Consider the following 17,664-nt stretch of genomic DNA (forward strand, 5'->3'; position numbering starts at 1 on the left):
TGGTGCTCCAGAACACATCCAGTTCATCGATGATATCATCGTCTGGGGTAAAACTGCTGAGGAAGTCTTCGAGAAAGGTAACAAAATCATGGACATTCTCCTGAATGCAGGTTTTGCCATCAAGAGAGACAAAGTGAAAGGTCCTACCACAGAGATCCAGTTTCTGGGAGTGCAGTGGCAGGATGGACGCCGACACATTCCAGTGGATGTGGTAAATAGAGTCTCTACCATGGCAAATCCCACGAACAAGCAAGAAACTCTACGTTTCTTGGGGATAGTGGGATTTTGGAGACTACACATTCCTGGATACAGTCAGATTGTGAAACCTCTGTATGATGTGACTCGAAAGAGGAACAGTTTCCACTGGGGACCTGAACAACAAGCAGCCTTTGACCAGATAAAGCAAGAAGTAGTCCAAGCAGTGGGTCTGGGACCTGTGCGAGATGGTCCAGACATTAAGAACATTTTGTACACGGCTGCAGGTGACAATGGTCCAACCTGGTGCTTGTGGCAAAAAGCTCCAGGTGAGACACGTGGACGACCTCTTGGTTTCTGGAGTCGAGGTTACAGAGGTTCAGAGGCTAATTACACTCCAACAGAGAAAGAGATTCTAGCTGCCTATGAAGGAGTGAAAGCAGCTTCTGAAGTAATTGGAACTGAGTCACAACTTCTCTTAGCTCCCAGATTGCCAGTTTTGAATTGGATGTTCAAAGGCAAAGGTTCCACACCACATCATGCCACAGATTCCACCTGGTCTAAGTGGATGGCCCTGATAACACAGAGAGCTCGAATGGGAAATCTTGAAAGACCTGGTCTGGTGGAGGTGATCTCAAGTTGGCCTGAAGATAACAACTGTGCTAAACCTCCAGAGGAGAGAGTAACTCGTGCTGAGGAAGCTCCTCCTTACAATGACCTTTCAGATGATGAGAAGAAGTATGCTTTGTTCACAGACGGTTCCTGTCGTCTCGTCGGGAACAAGCGAAGGTGGAAGTCTGCCGTGTGGAGTCCAACACGCCGAGTTGCAGAGGCGAAGGATGGAGAAGGAGAATCCAGTCAGTTTGCAGAGGTAAAAGCTGTCCAGCTAGCTCTCGACGTGGCTGAACGTGAGAGATGGCCAAAGCTTTATCTCTACACCGACTCATGGATGGTAGCCAATGCTCTATGGGGTTGGCTAAAGAACTGGAAAAAGAATGGCTGGCAGAGGAAAGGAAAACCCATCTGGGCAGCTGAACTGTGGCAAGACATTGCTGATCGAATCGAGAGAATTCCAGTGAAAGTGAGACACATTGATGCTCACATTCCCAAGAGCAAAGCTACTGAGGAACAGCAGCACAACCATCAGGCAGATCTAGCTGCAAGAGTTTCTCAAGTAGACAAGGACTCTGAACTTGATCTCGACTGGAAACACCGAGGTGAGATATTCTTAGCTCGGTGGGCTCACGATTCGTCAGGACATCAAGGCAGAGATGCAACATACCAATGGGCTCGTGACAGATCCATAGACATTTCCATGGATGCCATCACACAAGTCATCCATGACTGTGACATTTGTGCTGCTATTAAGCAGGCAAAGAGAATTAAGCCCTTGTGGTATGGTGACAGATGGTCCAAATACAGGTATGGTGAAGCTTGGCAGATTGACTACATCACTCTACCACGTTCTCGTTCTGGTAAGCAGTACGTGCTTACTATGGTAGAGGCAAACACTGGATGGCTGGAAACTTACGCAGTCCCACATGCAACTGCCCGCATCACCATTCTCGGTCTGGAGAGACAGATCCTGTGGAGACACGGAACTCCAGAGAGGATTGAGTCAGACAACGGAACTCACTTCAAGAACAACCTTGTAAAGAGCTGGGCAAAAGAGCACGGTATTGAGTGGATTTTCCATATTCCTTACTATGCACCAGCTGCAGGGAAGATTGAACGCTACAACGGTTTGTTGAAGACCACTCTCAAAGCCATGGGAGGTGGATCTTTGAAAAACTGGGAGAAACATTTAGCACAAGCAACCTGGCTGGTGAACAGTAGAGGTTCAGTGAACCGAGCTGGACCTGCACATTCTGATCTGCTACAGAAAGTAGAAGGTGATAGAGTTCCTGTTGTTAGGGAAAAGAATCTGTTAGGTAAAACTGTTTGGGTATTTTCGCCCTCAGGAGAGGCTAAACCTGTCCGAGGGGTGGTTTCAGCAGAAGGTCCGGGTCACACTTATTGGGTAATGCAAGAGAATGGTGAAATTCAGTGTATTCCACAAAGAGATTTAACTTTAGCTGAGAGAGTTTAATTTCAGAATGTTGTACAGCTACAGCGCGTCCAAAGGAAAGAGTCCCTGAGGAATCTACGGTGCACGAACCCTGAGAACCCTGAGAGCCCTGAGTCAACTGAGAGTCCCTGAGTCCCTGTTTCCCTTTTTCTTCGCTTCGTCTGCGGAGAGACAAACTGTTTTCCATTTTCTTGATTTTGGATTTTCTTGGACTTCTGAATCATCTACATCTGAGTATAGCCGGAATGGACGATGAACTTAACTTACGAACTGTAAATATTGTTCTGGATTGGATGGACAGTACGAACAGCCAATGAAATTGTTTAGAAAGGGGTGGACTGTGGTCGTTTGAGGCTGTGCCTTTAAGAACAAACACTGCTGGAACACACTGGCTAATGTTTTTGGTACTAGAACCAAAACATTCTGATATTCTAAACGAATTTCATTGGTTGATAAACAAAAATTCAGCTTTAGATTGTGAAGCGGTTGGAAAATTTTTTTTTTCCCTCAGTTCAGTTCGGTTTGGGAGTTGGGGGAGTTTGGTGTTTCAGCCTGTTCTCCCTGCCTGCTTCTTCTGCGAACTGCTGGACTTGGCCTTCAGATAAGCAAACACTAATCCTGCATGGGCTTTTGAAGCTTGCTAACAACTCTTTTCCTTAGTAACTTGCCTTTCTCTCTCTCTAACCCCTTTTTGGGGAAAAAGGGAGGTAAGGGGGGGAGAGAGGGGGTTCCAAAGAGGGGATCCCTCCCTGAGGGAGGGATTTTTGTTGTGTTATTTGTCTCTGCTGTGTATTTCTGTGTATATATTGTAAATACCTGTATATATTGTGTTATATATAACCTGCTTTCCATATATGCTTGTAAATATATAGCTTTTGCTCTTCGACTGAGTTAGCTGTGGTTTCTTACTCTGTGGAGGAGGGAGAGCTAAGCCCTCTCTCAACCTACCACACATGGTGAGGCTGTGGGTGCATGGCAGTGCAGATGCAGTTCTGGGAGGCATCTCCTAAAGCTGGTACAGCCACAGCTGATGCTGGCTGTGGGCAGAAGCTGTGGGTGTCAGGAGCCACCCCTGGCAGTGCAGAGCAGGGCAGCATAGGGCAGGGTCCTTCTGCTCTGGAGAGGCTGCTGTGTGGGTCAGGGCTGCTCACAGCTGCAGCTCAGCACCAGGGAACTTCCAACGGGATGTTTGAAGGACAAGGTCCAAGCAAGGTCTGCTCTAAAGAGAGAAGAGTCCCTGAGTCTGTGTTTGCAGTTTCGTATTCTGAGGACAAGGGAAAGTGGGGAGTGAAAGAGAGGAAGCAAAGGACCATTCAAGTTGGAACAAGTCCTTGAAACTGGGGAGGTGTATCTTAGAGTGGTCAGGAGGTCTGCTGGGAGCCTCCTAAAGAGTCTTCAGCCTCTGCCTGTGGACAGCACCAGCAGCAGCCTGGCTGGACTCCTCCGGATGCCTCCAGCCAGTGCCCTGCAAACAGGCAGGTTTCTGTAGGTGAGTGCAGAGGGGCTGGGCTGGGCTCTGTGAGCAGGGCAAATCCATCACCCAGCACACTCCTGCCAGGCTGACAACCTCCAGGCAGCAGGGATCTGATCAGGGGAGGAAACTGAACCCAACAATGTTTTGGGAGGGAGCATTCAGACATCTCCATCTGATCTCCTCCAGGACAGACCCTTCCTCTGAGCAAGGTCCTTGGCCTCCTCTTCCTCCCCAGAAAAGCCTCTGGCCTCAGGGTCGTGGGCTTCAAGGTGTGAAGCACCTCCTCTGCAGCCAGAGCTGCAGCAGAAGCAGAGCTGCCACAGGAGAGGAAATGCCATTGGGTGTTGCAATGAGCCCTGAGTGTGCTGGGCTGCAAGTGTGGTGCTGAGGCCTTGAGAGAGGCTGAGACACTGAGTGGTCTGTGGTGGATCCCTCTGCTCTCATCAGTGTCTGGTGGCTTTTCAGGGGGATAGGGGAGTGTGATCACCTCCAGCTCAGCAGGGTACAAGCCCAGAGAAGTGGGGAAGTAGGAGCAGGGCCAGAGCAGCTCCCCTCACTCTGCTCTGAGCCACAGGCAGCCTCTTGCCTTGTAGGGTTCTGCTCTCTCTGTTCCCCCTGAGGGCAGCAGAAAAGCTGTGTGTGAGAACTTGTGACAGCCATGACCACTCTGGGGGTGAGATGTGGGCAGCTGGAGTACTGTAATGGGTTGGGGCAGATCCCCTCCCCACCACAGGCAGAAATAACGACTCAGGCAAACGGATTGCAAAAGTGATGAAAGTTTAAATAGAAAGCAGTGAATGTTACAGAAAACCCAAAGCGCAGTGACAAAGAAAGATCCCATCCCCACCTGAGGGTGCATGCAAAACCCGCAGGGCTCCTTCTTCCCCCTCCCTCTGCTGGGCTAGTCTCAGCTGGCCAGGCCTGAGACTGCCCATCCCCCTGTGGCCTTGGGCCCAGTCAGGCCCATGGCCGGGAGATCTCTCCCCCAGTTACCAAGTCTCGGAGAGGGAAGGAAAGAGGAAGTGCCAGACTCCGCACTGGATCTTATAGTGGTGCAAAGAATTATGGTAGGAAATACACAATTTCCTGTGTCCATCCCTCTGGGCTGGACTTCTGGACACAGGAAGTGAATGCACCAGGGGGGCACCCAGCTCAAACTACAACAAGTACAAAAGCCTAAACCATTCAGGAACTGCCTTTTTCTACCCTCTCTCCTTAGCACTGGGAGATGCTGAGAAGCCTTTCTGCTTTGGGACTCTTTCATCTGAAAGTGGACACCAGAGCTTGCTGCTGCCTCCACCATTTCCCTGCTGCAGAGCAGGACTGACTCAGCAGCAGGAAGCAGGAGGAGTCTCTGCTCTGCCCTGCATGCTCAGCCAGCACAAAAGAGTCCAGAGCTGGAGGGAGGTGTCCTCAAAAAGAGAACTTCAGTCTCTGTATCAGGGGCTGAGAAATGGCTTTGGTTGTGCTCCATTGACTTGTGACTGCCTTTGCCTTTTGGCTACTGCACTGTGCACAAAGGGCAGCAGATGGACAACAGCAGCTCCATCACCCTCTTCCTCCTGATGTCATTCACAAGCACAAGGCAGCTGCAGCTCCTGCACTTCTGGCTCTTCCTGGCCACCTACCTGGCTGCCCTGCTGGGCAATGGCCTCATCATCACCACCATAGCCTGGATCCGCCACCTCCACACCCCCATGTACTTCTTCCTCCTCAACCTTGCCCTCACTGACCTGGGTACCATCTCCACCACTGTGCCAAAATCCATGGACAATTCCCTCAGGGACACCAGGGACATCTCCTATGCAGGATGTGTTGCACAAGTATTTATGCTTTTATTTTTCATTTCAGCAGAGTATTTTCTCCTCACCACCATGTCCTACGATCGTTATGTTGCCATCTGCAGACACCTGCACTATGAGACCCTCCTGGGCAGCAGAGTTTGTCTCCATCTGGCAGCAGCTGCCTGGGCCTGTGGGGTTCTCTATGCTGTGCTGCACACAGCCAATACATTTTCCCTGCCCCTCTGCCACGGCAATGCCCTGGGCCAGTTTTTCTGTGAAGTCACAGTATCACACAGTATCACAGTAACTAAGGTTGGAAGAGACCCCAAGGATCATCAAGTCCAACCTGTTCCAACAGACCTCACAACTAGACCATGGCACCAAGTTCCACATCCAATCTCCCCTTGAACACCTCCAGGGATGGCAACTTCACCACCTCCCTGGGCAGCACATTCCAATGACGAATGACTCGCCCAGTGAAGAACATTTTCCTCACCTCGAGTCTAAACCTCCCCTGGCACAGCTTGAGACTGTGTCCCCTTGTTCTGGTGCTGGTTGCCTGGGAGAAGAGACCAACCCCCTCCTGTCTACAACCACCTTTCAGGTAGTTGTAGAGGGCAATGAGGTCACCTCTGATCCTTCTCTTCTCCAGGCTAAACAATCCCAGCTCCCTCAGCCTCTCCTCACAGGGCTGTGCTCAAGGCCTCTCCCCAGCCTTGTTGCCCTTCTCTGGACATGTTCAAGTGTCTCGATGTCCTTCCTAAACTGAGGGGCCCAGAACTGGACACAGTACTCAAGGTGTGGCCTAACCAATGCAGAGTACAGGGGCACAATGACCTCCCTGCTCCTGCTGGCCACACTATTCCTAATGCAGGCCAGGATGCCATTGGCCCTCTTGGCCACCTGGGCACACTGCTGGCTCATGTTTAGGCAGGTGTCAATCAGCACCCCCAGGTCCCTCTCTGTTTGGGAGCTCTCCAGCCACTCTGACCCCAGCCTGTAGCTCTGCATGGGGTTGCCGTGGCCAAAGTGCAGCACCTGGCACTTGGACTTGCTGAATGCCATCCTGTTGGACTCTGCCCATCTGTCCAGTCGGTTGAGGTCCCTCTGCAGAGCCTTTCTACCCTATAACTGACTAACATCTGTTCCCAACTTGGTGTCATCTGCAAACTTGCTGATGACTGACTCAACCCCCTCATCCGGATCATCAATGAAGATGTTAAAGAGGATGGGGCCCAGCACTGATCCCTGGGGGACGCCACTGGTGACTGGCCGCCAGCCGGATGTGGCACCATTCACCACCACTCTCTGGGCTCAGCCCTCCAGCCAGTTCCTAACCCAGCACAGAGTGTTGTGGTCCAAACCATGAGCTGACAGCTTAGCCAGCAGTTTACTGTGGGGGACGGTGTCAAAGGCCTTGCTGAAGTCCAGATAGACTACATCCACAGGCCTCCCCACATCCACCAGACGGGTCACCTGATCATAGAAGGAGATCAGGTTGGAGAGGCAGGACCTGCCCTTCCTAAATCCATGTTGGCTGGACCTGAGCCCTTGGCCATCCTTCAGGTGCACTGGGGCAGAACCACCTCATGCCTCTGGACAGGCTGTGATGTGACCAGCTGGGCAGTGTCCCTGGGAGGGGGGCATGGGAGTCATAATGGAAGCCTCATCAGATGGTGAGGTTCCCATTTCTAAAAGAGGGTGGAGAAAGTGGAGAAGTGCAGAGAAATTCTCTCATGACGGGCTTAGGGCCCACAGCACAGGAGCTGTGTGCCAAGCTGGAGGCAGCTGGGCCTCTCTGGCCTGATGAAGGGCTGGCACAGGGTAGTCTCAAGGCAGACAGCACCTGCCTGGAGAGGTGGTGGATCCAAGCCCTTCTGCAGTGGCAGATGGCCTGGCAGAGACAACAGCTACAAGATGCTTGCTCCCAGGAGCTTTGCCCTGGGCCTTAAGCCAGTTGGTGTCTGCTCAGTTTTGTCTGTTTTGTGTTCATGGTGGTGTCCTATGTGCAGATCTTCAGGGCAGTGCTGAGGATCCCCTCTCAGCAGGGACGCCACAAAGCCTTTGCCACCTGCCTCCCTGTGACAGTTTTAGGCTATGCCTTTCAGAAGAGACAGTTACTGAACACTCTGGCTGAATGTTTGGGTGTAAAAAGGAAAGCCAAGATAATTCTAACTGAATTTCATTGGTAGATCAGTAGGAATGCAACTTTAAGGCTTTGCTCTGTGCAGTCAGTCTGAGTCTGTTTCAGTCTCAGTCTGGACAGCTGTTTTTCTTTCTTCTGTGCTTGGTGCTGACCTTGGATTAATGAGATAAGAAACTAATTATTTTCTTCCCTTAGCATACGCTTTGACCTAACAGAATTTCCCTTAATAATTACTTTTCTCTCTAACCCTTTTTGGGAAAAAAGGGAGGAAGGGGGAAAGGGGTTTTGGGGGGACCCTCCTCTATTAAGGGGGGCAGTTTTTCTGTGTTACGTTCTTTGCTGTATATTTTTGTACATACTGTAAATACTGCATGCTGAGTATATGGTCATTGCAGTTCATTCTGCTTGTAAATAAAGCCCTTCCATTTTGCTTCTCTTACTGAGTTAGCTGTGGATTTGGTGGGGGGGGGAGAACTGAACTTTTCTCACTCCACACATACCTAAATTCCACCACCCCCTTTTTGTTGTTGTTGTTGGTTTTAACCTAAAATGAGAATGCATGTTGGGTTAAAATTAATTTTGACTTCCCCTTTAACTGATTAAAATTATGGCAAGCTGCTGAGGTGACACAGAAATCTGTATGAACATTTTCTCCAATCACACAACAATCAAAATATTCAGTCCCAGTTCAGATGGGGCTTTTTGGTACATTCTTCTGATTGATGCTTTTGATCTCAGATTATCATAACAGTTATTGTGATCGATGTTGGACTGCATGAGAAATGCTGCTCCTTCATAGTCTTGATTCTTCTGCTGCTGTTTATTGCGATGACTGCAGGTGACAAGCAGTTAGTTATCTCTTGCTGGTATCACTAAAACCCTTACCTATAAAGTATACTCCTTTTTTTTTGGTTATTTTTTCTTCATATTTTTTAACTAATTTTTTTTAAAGTTATTATTTTTATTTTAATTCTTTATTTAAATTATTTTAAATTTTTTAGTATTTCTTTAATTTTTAATTTACTTTTTAAAATTTAATTTTATTTTTAATACAAATTTTAAATTTAATTTTTATGTTAATGTAAAAAATTAATTTTTATTATTTTTATTTTTAATCTAATTTTAATGTTATTTTCATTTTTTAACTTTTTAAAAATTTTTAAATTTTTATATCCTTTCTATTTTAATTTTTTTAATGTTATTTTTAATGAAATTTTTAAATAGTTTTTAATTATTTTTAATGATTTTAAAATTATTTTTATTTTTTAAAAAATAATCTACTTTATAAACTTAAAAAAATATTTTTTAGTTTTTCATTATTTTTAATTGGTTTTATTTTATTTTTATTTTTTTGCTTTTTATTTTTTAACCTTTTTTATTTCTTCTTTATTTTTCATGTTAATATTTTTGGTAATTTTTTTTGTTTTAATCTAGTAGTCCCAATCTTAACAATCCTTTATTTTTTTGCTAATAATCCTAATGGGTTTTGTTAATAGTTATTTTTTGCTAGTAATCCTTACATTTTTGGGGTTTTTTAATTATTATTTTGTTGAGTTGGTTTTATTTTAAATTTTTTTTTAACTTATTATTATTATTAGTTATTATTTTGTTATTTTGTACTTTATTGTTTGTATCTAGATTTTAAATTTTGTTAATTTTTATTGTATTTTTTGTATCTAAGTTGTAATTTTTTGTTTTGTTATGTATATTTTTAAATTTTTGTGTGTGTGGTTTTCTTACTATTTTTTGTATTTTTTTGTATTTTTTGTATTTTGTGTTTTTGTCTAAGAAGAAAATAGAAAGATGTTGCATTACCTAAGGAATACTTTTAAAAATGAATGCCTATTTACTACACACCTTAACTATATTACATGGAGCTCCTTTGCAATGCTGAGGCACACAACTAAGAAGGTTCAAACCAAAAGAAAACCTTGCAATGTGAACTCATTACTTAGTGGATATACCTTGCTGCAATTGCTATGTACTAAGTACCTGTAAATACCAAATGCTTGCTATTCATTATGTTTACTAGGAAGACTTAGCAAAACTCTAAATAACAAATGTCTGAGAGACATTACAATCAGAAATGATGAAATTAGCACTGTTGCTTTAAATCAGAGCAGAGCTTTGGTAGACTAGAGTCATACCAGAAAAGGGGGGGGCCAAGGTGTGCCCTACTTGCAATTGTTTCTGTATTAGGGTCTTAACAACTTGCAGACTATCTTGTCTGAGCAACCACTGTTCCACCCATACTGGATTATCTGTTTTCCATTTTAATGTGAGGGTTGGTTGCTGACCAGTAGCCGCTACAGAAAAGGATCAGTAACAAGTTTTGCTCCTAGCTGACTTAAGGCATCTCAGCGCAATAGAGCAACTGGAAGGGTTAACACATACGGTCTTGCAGTGATTGATTTGCTGTCATTAAAAGCTAATTGCACTGGCTCTTTGCTGACCCAGGTTGTTTGGATACCTTTTAAAACCACGACTTCAGCATTTGCCATCAGCAATGGCTAGTGACCATTCCATTTATGACGAGGCATAATGATGACATCGTCTCCAGTATCCACAATCATTGAAAATTGTATAATTTGTCCACGAGGGTGTCTGACAGATACAATCTGTTCTAGTTTTCCCTTTTGGATTTCTAGGGCCAATGAGATATCAGGCATATCGGTGGAACCCAACCCTTTGCCCTAGGATCCTGTTAGAAGTTTAGGCACTTGGGACTCAAATGATATTAGCTGAACAATTTCTGTCCCAACAGGAGTGCTAATAGGAGAGGTAATGGTATAGAGCATAATTTTCATAGCCCAGTCATAATCAGAATCTATTGAACCAGGAATTATAAGGATAACCTGTCTAGAGGTACACGATCTGCCGATTAACAGAGCACAGGGTCTGTGACCCAGAGGACCATGCTGATTGGACTCAACAACATTTGTGGACTCAAGAGTGACATCCACTGCTGTTGCCAGGTCCACTCGGTGCTGCCAGAGGTGGCTGCGAGGGGGGCGGTCCAAGCACCCTGGTTTGGTGTCATCGTGCTGGGTGTACTCGTGCTGCAGGAGCAGTTTCCCTGCCTACGACAATCTGGAGTAAAATGCTTAGGTCTGTGACAGTGAGCACAGCACTTCTGAGTCTGTCCAGCAGTCAGGCAATTTGATTTAAGGTGCCCAGGTTTCCCAGAAGCTCGATGTTTTCCACCCAGCTTGTTTCCCTTGTGCGGTGGTCGTACTGGTGGTTTCAGGACTGCTTCTATGGCCGTGGCTAGATAACATTGCTGTTTGTTGATGCTTCATTCGTTCTGCAGTCATGAGACAGTGGCACCTGTTGGTAAAATGCTGAAAACCTGTTTAGTTTCTTCATTAGCATTGTCAAATGCCAGAATATCCAGCATTTTTACCTTCATATCATGAGTCAGATCTGAATGTCTTATGTAAGGTATCAACAAAGGAACCAAATGGCCCTGTTAGACTCCTCTGAGTAGTGAAAAGCACAGGATCAGAGTTACTGACCTGGATTCTTGACCACTGTTTGATTGCTAAATCCTGCCTTAATTGCAAAGCCTTATCAGGAAGTTGCATTTGCTGATATGATCTAGCAAAAGTCTTGAGCCAACGAGGTGGTTAGCAGTGACACCTTGTAAAGAGTCTGCTGTCTGCCGGGCTGTGGCTTCCAAGTGAATTGCCACTGATCGAGAAGTTGCAAGGTCTGGCATGGTGTTGTTTTTAACCCTCTGCCTGCTGACATGGGTTGAAACTCAGAGTATTGTCTTAGGATCTAACTTTGCTTTGCAATTAGAATATCGTCCATGGACTTATAAACAAGGAAGTCACAATGAGTCTGTCTAAATGGGAACAAAGTCCAAGCCACACATATTTGGCATGGGTGGGAAAATTCTGCATGCCTTAAGGCTACCCATTGATGTCGGTGAGTGGGGTCTGCCTTAATCGATGACTCAGTAACTGCAGACTTTGTTGAATCCTCCGGGTGTAAGTAAATAGTAAAGAAACAATCCTTCAAATGAATAATAATCAGGTCCCAATTTGGGGGGATTGGGAGTTGGGAGGCCAGGTTGCAAGGCTCCCATCTCCTCCAGGATCGAGTTGATTGCTCTCAGATCATGTAATAAATGCCATTTGCCAACATACGTGTGTCAAAAGGGGTTAACAAATCTGTTGAAAACAACTGATTATAGCAGTTGTGTATCCTGACTTTAACCCATAGGTAGCTATGGCTTGTCTAGCTTCTTTTAACATTTTTCAGTCCAGAGATTGCCATACTGATCCTTTACACTATCGTCCCTTTGGAATTCGATTGTAGCCTCCGTCGCAGTGATGTCTGCTGATAGTGTCTGAGATCTGTGAGGCAGGGCGGGTAGTGCAGCTGGACCCGCTGGGGGTGGGGGGGTGGGGCTGCTGGGGCCACTGCTGTGGCTGCTGCCATGGGGGCTGCCACCAGAGCAGCTGGGGCCACCGCTAGGGTTGGTGCTGCCGGTGTCAGCAGTGCGTCGGTCAGAGCCAGCTCGGCCGGGGCTGCCGAAGCCGCCTTGGTCAGGGCCGCTAGGGCTTGTGGGATCTGCTGGGGCTCACGGGAGAGGTACAGTTGTAAAAACGCCATAACCACGAGCCTCCAAGCCCTCCATTTTTCCTAAGAGGGGCTGCAGAACAGAGTCAGCCCTTTTTGGTTTCTCAGCATCGGTGTTTTGGTCTTCTGAATCTGAGGCATCGCTGTTGGTATTAGAGGAAGATGTTGATGGTGGGGATTGAATATGCTGACCCACAGGTTTTGCTGCCTTTTTATGGCTTTTTGCCTGCTTGGAGCAAATGGCAGCAGTGGCGTCTGGTGAACGCAGTGTCTTCTCCAAGATGGCGGGTGTGGAGTCTTCTTACCTTAATTCTTCATGCGTAGTGGCCTCCATGTTGCCTGTGGGCATTTCCTCAGTCAGGTTAGAATTTGCCTCTATCGCTACTGAGATTTTTTCTTGGACTAGGACGGTAATAGAGGGGTTGCGATTCGTGCAGGAGGAGGGGTGGCAGGTAACTGAGATTGTGACTGTGGCGACGAGGCTGACACGACAGCGGATGATGTGGGGTGGGGGCGGAGGGTGTGGAGCCTTCCAAATCTCCCTTCCTCATCCCGGTTACAACCAACACCGCAGCAAATGCATCGAGAGCAGGTTTTTCTGCTTTCAGAGATTGCAGAGTGTCTGTGACAGTTCACCACAAGGTGCTATAGTGAGAAGCCCCTTTTGAGCCTTTAGGCACCTCATCCCACAGCTGGGCTCCAATTTTGTCTCAGGCTTTGGAAGTAAAAGCTTCATTTACTGTGGGGATAAGACCTTAATCCCAGGGCTAGGCTAATAGCCCTTTTAGAGTCCCAGAATCGTAAGTAATACCTCTCATGGAGAGGATACTTTGGAGGACTTTCAGCACAGCCTCTTCTTCTTTGCTCAGTGCTTCCCCATGTCCCTCCCCAGTCGCTCACCTGATCCTGGTGAGATTCACTTCCTTTTCTGAGTGTGCGCTGCTCATTTTTCCAGCACCAGGGCAGTGCTGGTTCAACCAGCTTTCCATCCCTCTCGGAGCATACCTCTTATGCTGAGTCGAGCAGCATCGTAGTCCAAGGATCCCATCACGAGTTTGGGCACCAGATGTCGGTGATGGAGAATAGAGTCAATACGAATGACCAATATGATCGAGTATTGTTCGTTTATAAGGGAACCTCTGCAGCTTATATAGACTGGGAGAGCATCATTGGCATAGCTTCATTGGTTCCCCACGAGTGACCACACATCGTTCTGGTATAGATTATAGGTCACACTACTAATGACACGTGAGGCTGTTGATGCAGGTGTGCGTCCTGTTATTCCCAGATGACTCTCTGTGTTTATAGCTACCAGTGCCCTGCTTTAGTTACATGCTGCAGGCACAGCACTGTTTTGCTACACTGTTAGCTACTTCTGCTCTTAGACTGAGCATGGCCTACCACCATGTCAGGCTCTAAGCTTATACTGTCAGATTACTCACACTGCTTATTGCCACCATTGCCACATTCATGCAGTGGGAACTTCAGTTCTAAAGCTTGAAAATCTGCACCTTTCTGAAGACAACAGCTTGTAAACAATGGAAGAAGAGTGGTTTTGCTCCTGCTGTCTGTTTCCAGTTCCCCTCCTCCTCCTCCTTCTGTCTCTCTTATTGTAGGAAAGCAGAAAGTATCTATGGAAGGTTTCAGGACAAGAAAGAACAACAGGACATTGATACTGGAAGGATGGCTTGATGATAAAGAAGAGCTGACTGTGGTAAAGAACCTGAAGTGCGAGACAGGAGGACACTTGCCTCCATGCTGGAGAAGATCAACCTGATATGGGATGAAGATAACAATGGACAGCTGCATATCAAAGGAGAAAACTCAATTAGCAGCAGTGGTGCAAGAATGTCAGGGAATTGCTTACCCTGCTTGATTTTTCCTATATAAGCTGCTTGTTCTGTACCAATAAACGATTCCTGCCTCACCAACAAGGGAGTCCGTGCATGCTTTCCGATAAAATGGCGCCCGTATCGGGAATTTCAGTGAGATCTTTCTTCAGACTCATCCTCGGATTGCATCCCCAGTGAGCCGAACGGGAGAAGTGAGCAGACGACGCGTCCATCCCCTACACTGCAGGTCAGGTACAGGGACTGCGGCCGGGGAAGAATATGGGCCAAGGAGCCACGAGATCACAGCAATTGCACCATGATGTGCTTATGCGAATTATCAAAGAGCAAGGGTATAGACTGAGCTCTCAAAAACTTACCCTTCTGTTGCTGTGGATAAATCGCAATTGCCCCTGGTATCCTGAATCAGGGACACAGGAATTAACAGAGTGGAACAGGGTTGGAGAGACCCTCTCAGAAACACAAAAATCCGGGAATGATTTTTCACCGGACATTTTAATAACGTGGCGCATACTATGGCTAGCGCTGACCACGCTAATGAGTAAATCCAACAGCACTTCACCCTCGGGGACTAAACACTCCCATTACCCGTGAGGGCCCTCAGAAGCAGGATGAGCTTCCTACAAACAACACAACACAGGCAGAAACAAGGGGTCTGGCTGCAGGGCACACGGGGGAGGAAAGAATAGGCACTGATGACCCGCTAATGAGAGCACGGTCACAAAAGCTCCTAGCTCAACAGCGAAAGAGGCAGTTTGACGTGCCCCTTAAGAAGTCTAAGACATTGCCTGAGGCAAGTGCAAAATACGCGGACAGCAGCTCTGAGTCAGACCCAGAGCTGGATGATCCTGTCGATCAGGGCTCCACCGATACAGAAAAGGAGCCAGGTTTATATCCACAGGTACCTCCACCTAAGGCAGCCGCAGCAGCTGCAGAAGGAGCAAAGCCTCAAGCGGAGCAGAAAGTGAACGAACAGAAGAAACAAACAAAGCCAGATGCAAAGTTAAACCCACCAGCTCAAGTGACTAATGAGAAACTAATCTCTCTTGATCCTGACAGCTCCATTGCTCAAGAATTGCTCCACAAATCACAGCAGCCACTTTTCCAATCCACGGCACCGAGTTTATCCTCCTCTCTTCCCTTAAATACCACTACTGAAGCTGTTAACTCTGTTCCCTATCCCTTTCCTTTTCCAGCAGGATTTTACCCTCAGCCTCATTCGGTTCCTATACCCCAGCAGGCGGGGGATTTGTCTACCCCCCCGCCACCTTACGGAGGTGTTTGTGTACCTCCTGCAGCTACTATGAGTAATATGGGGGTGAGGGGTAACGGGATGCTTTATCAAGGAGGCAATGTACAGGATGGTGTTAAAATGTCTAATGGATTGTTGATTAATGAACATGTTCCAAGTGTAGTTACATGATTGCAAATTTCAATTTCTGATGTTTTAATGGATAAAGATGATAAGGGTTTTATAAATACAGAAATGTTACAGATGTGTGCGATGCCAGTAGTGGTGGAAAACAGACCAGGAGGTGGGACTGCTCCAGTGTATCAGTCTCTGTCATATAGTATCTTAAGAGAACTAAACTATAATTTTGAATCCCCCCTTTCTCTCCTAGTGGGTCAGAAGAAAGGTATTCCAACAGAAGCAATAGATGGGCTATCCACAAGGCAATTAGAAGTGATTGTGAGTTGCTGGCGAGAGCCCAAGGAGAGGGCTGAGCCCACCGCTCCCCTCTTGGTAGGACCATTAGGTGAGGGGAGTGCTGTGCCTCCCAGAGCAGCTAAGGGCTTCTCCCCTAGGTGGTGAGCGGGGGGTGAAGCGTGATCCAACAGCTCACCAAAAATGTGTAAAAGGACCCAGGTGGAATCATTAAAAAGGAAAAAAAAAAAAAAAAGGTGTATGTGTGGAACCTGGCAGTACCAGTTTTGTATGTTTTGAGGTTGTGTTTCTCATTTAAACTCCAATGGTGAAGATTCCTTGATGTATCGTCAGAAGGACTTGCCTTGTTACAATATAAAAGACCTCTCATGTAAAGGCATTTTAGTAGAACGTGTACTACGTAGTTCCTTTGCTACTGTGTGTACTACCCACCCATATGTATTAGGAATAGGTACTGATTGTATAATCTATAACGAATCAAGCATATATCATCTTAGTTGTAGCAATATTACTTTTAAGACTTGTGTTATTGATAAAGACATTGATCAGCAGAGCATGATTATTCCCTTCTGAAGAAGGGCAGAGGTATGGATTCCCGTGAATATGACAAGAGGATGGGAGAGTGAAAATGGATTGGACCATGTTATCAGGCTATTAGACCAGGGACTAAAAGATTCTAGAAAAAGGGCAAAAAGATTTGTGGGATGGTTAATTTTTGCTATAATATCAGCTGTGATAATATTAGCATCTGCTGCTGCTTCAGTTACAGCTCTGACAAAGGGCATACAAACTGCAGACACAGTGAGAACTTTATTAACCAATGTGACAAATGATTTGCAGATGCAGGAAGCTATAGATGAGGAAATAATGGCAAGGTTATATGCACTTGAGGCCAGCGTTGTTTGGTTAGGAGACCAACAAGATGCCTTGCAGACCCATATGATGCTGCAGTGTGATTGGGAATATCATAAGAAGGACATGTGTGTAACATCCTTGTCTTGGAATGACTCTCAGCATGATTGGAAGTCAGTAAGATCACACTTACAAGGGGCCTTTGATAGCTCCTTGAAATATAATGTCCAAACATTGAAGCATCAGCTGGAACTGCAATTAGCAAATATACAACAGGTGTGGATTGATTCAACATGGCAAGCACTGAACAAAGATCTTAGCTGGTTGAATCAAAAAAATTGGTTCTCAGGTCTGAATCTACGAGTGTGGGTTATAGGTGGAATCCTTGTAGTGATTGGTATTGTAATTGTAGTGTTAATGGTACTTGTAATAATAGCTTTTAGGAATACGAGGATGGTCAGGACACAAGTGATGGGTGCTGTATTAAACAATATAAAAATGGGGAGTTGTAGGAAAGCAGAAAGTATCTATGGAAGGTTTCAGGACAAGAAAGAACAACAGGACACTGATACTGGAAGGATGGCTTGATGATAAAGAAGAGCTGACTGTGGTAAAGAACCTGAAGTGCGAGACAGGAGGACACTTGCCTCCATGCTGGAGAAGATCAAGCTGATATGGGATGAAGATAACAATGGACAGCTGCATATCAAAGGAGAAAACTCAATTAGCAGCAGTGGTGCAAGAATGTCAGGGAATTGCTTACCCTGCTTGATTTTTCCTATATAAGCTGCTTGTTCTGTACCAATAAACAATTCCTGCCTCACCAACAAGGGAGTCCGTGCATGCTTTCTGATATCTTATCTCTCTCCCTTGCTTGCAGTTTTTTGCAGCTCTGCAGAATCACAGAATCACCAAGGTTGGAAGAGACCTCAAAGATCATCAAGTCCAACCTGTCACCACAGACCTCATGACTAAACCATGGCACCAAGTGCCACGTCCAATCCCCTCTTGAACACCTCCAGGGAGGGTGACTCCACCACCG

The 17,664-nt window shown here is 46.3% G+C and overlaps 1 pseudogene; it reads right to left on the reverse strand.

Annotated features, from left to right (window-relative positions):
- Positions 1-17,664, reverse strand: part of LOC128898180 (gastrula zinc finger protein XlCGF26.1-like) — a 138,450-nt pseudogene that overhangs the window by 32,090 nt on the left and 88,696 nt on the right.

This window comes from Dryobates pubescens, chromosome 19, assembly GCF_014839835.1.
Source record: "Dryobates pubescens isolate bDryPub1 chromosome 19, bDryPub1.pri, whole genome shotgun sequence".
Classification (NCBI taxonomy): Eukaryota; Metazoa; Chordata; class Aves; order Piciformes; family Picidae; genus Dryobates; species Dryobates pubescens.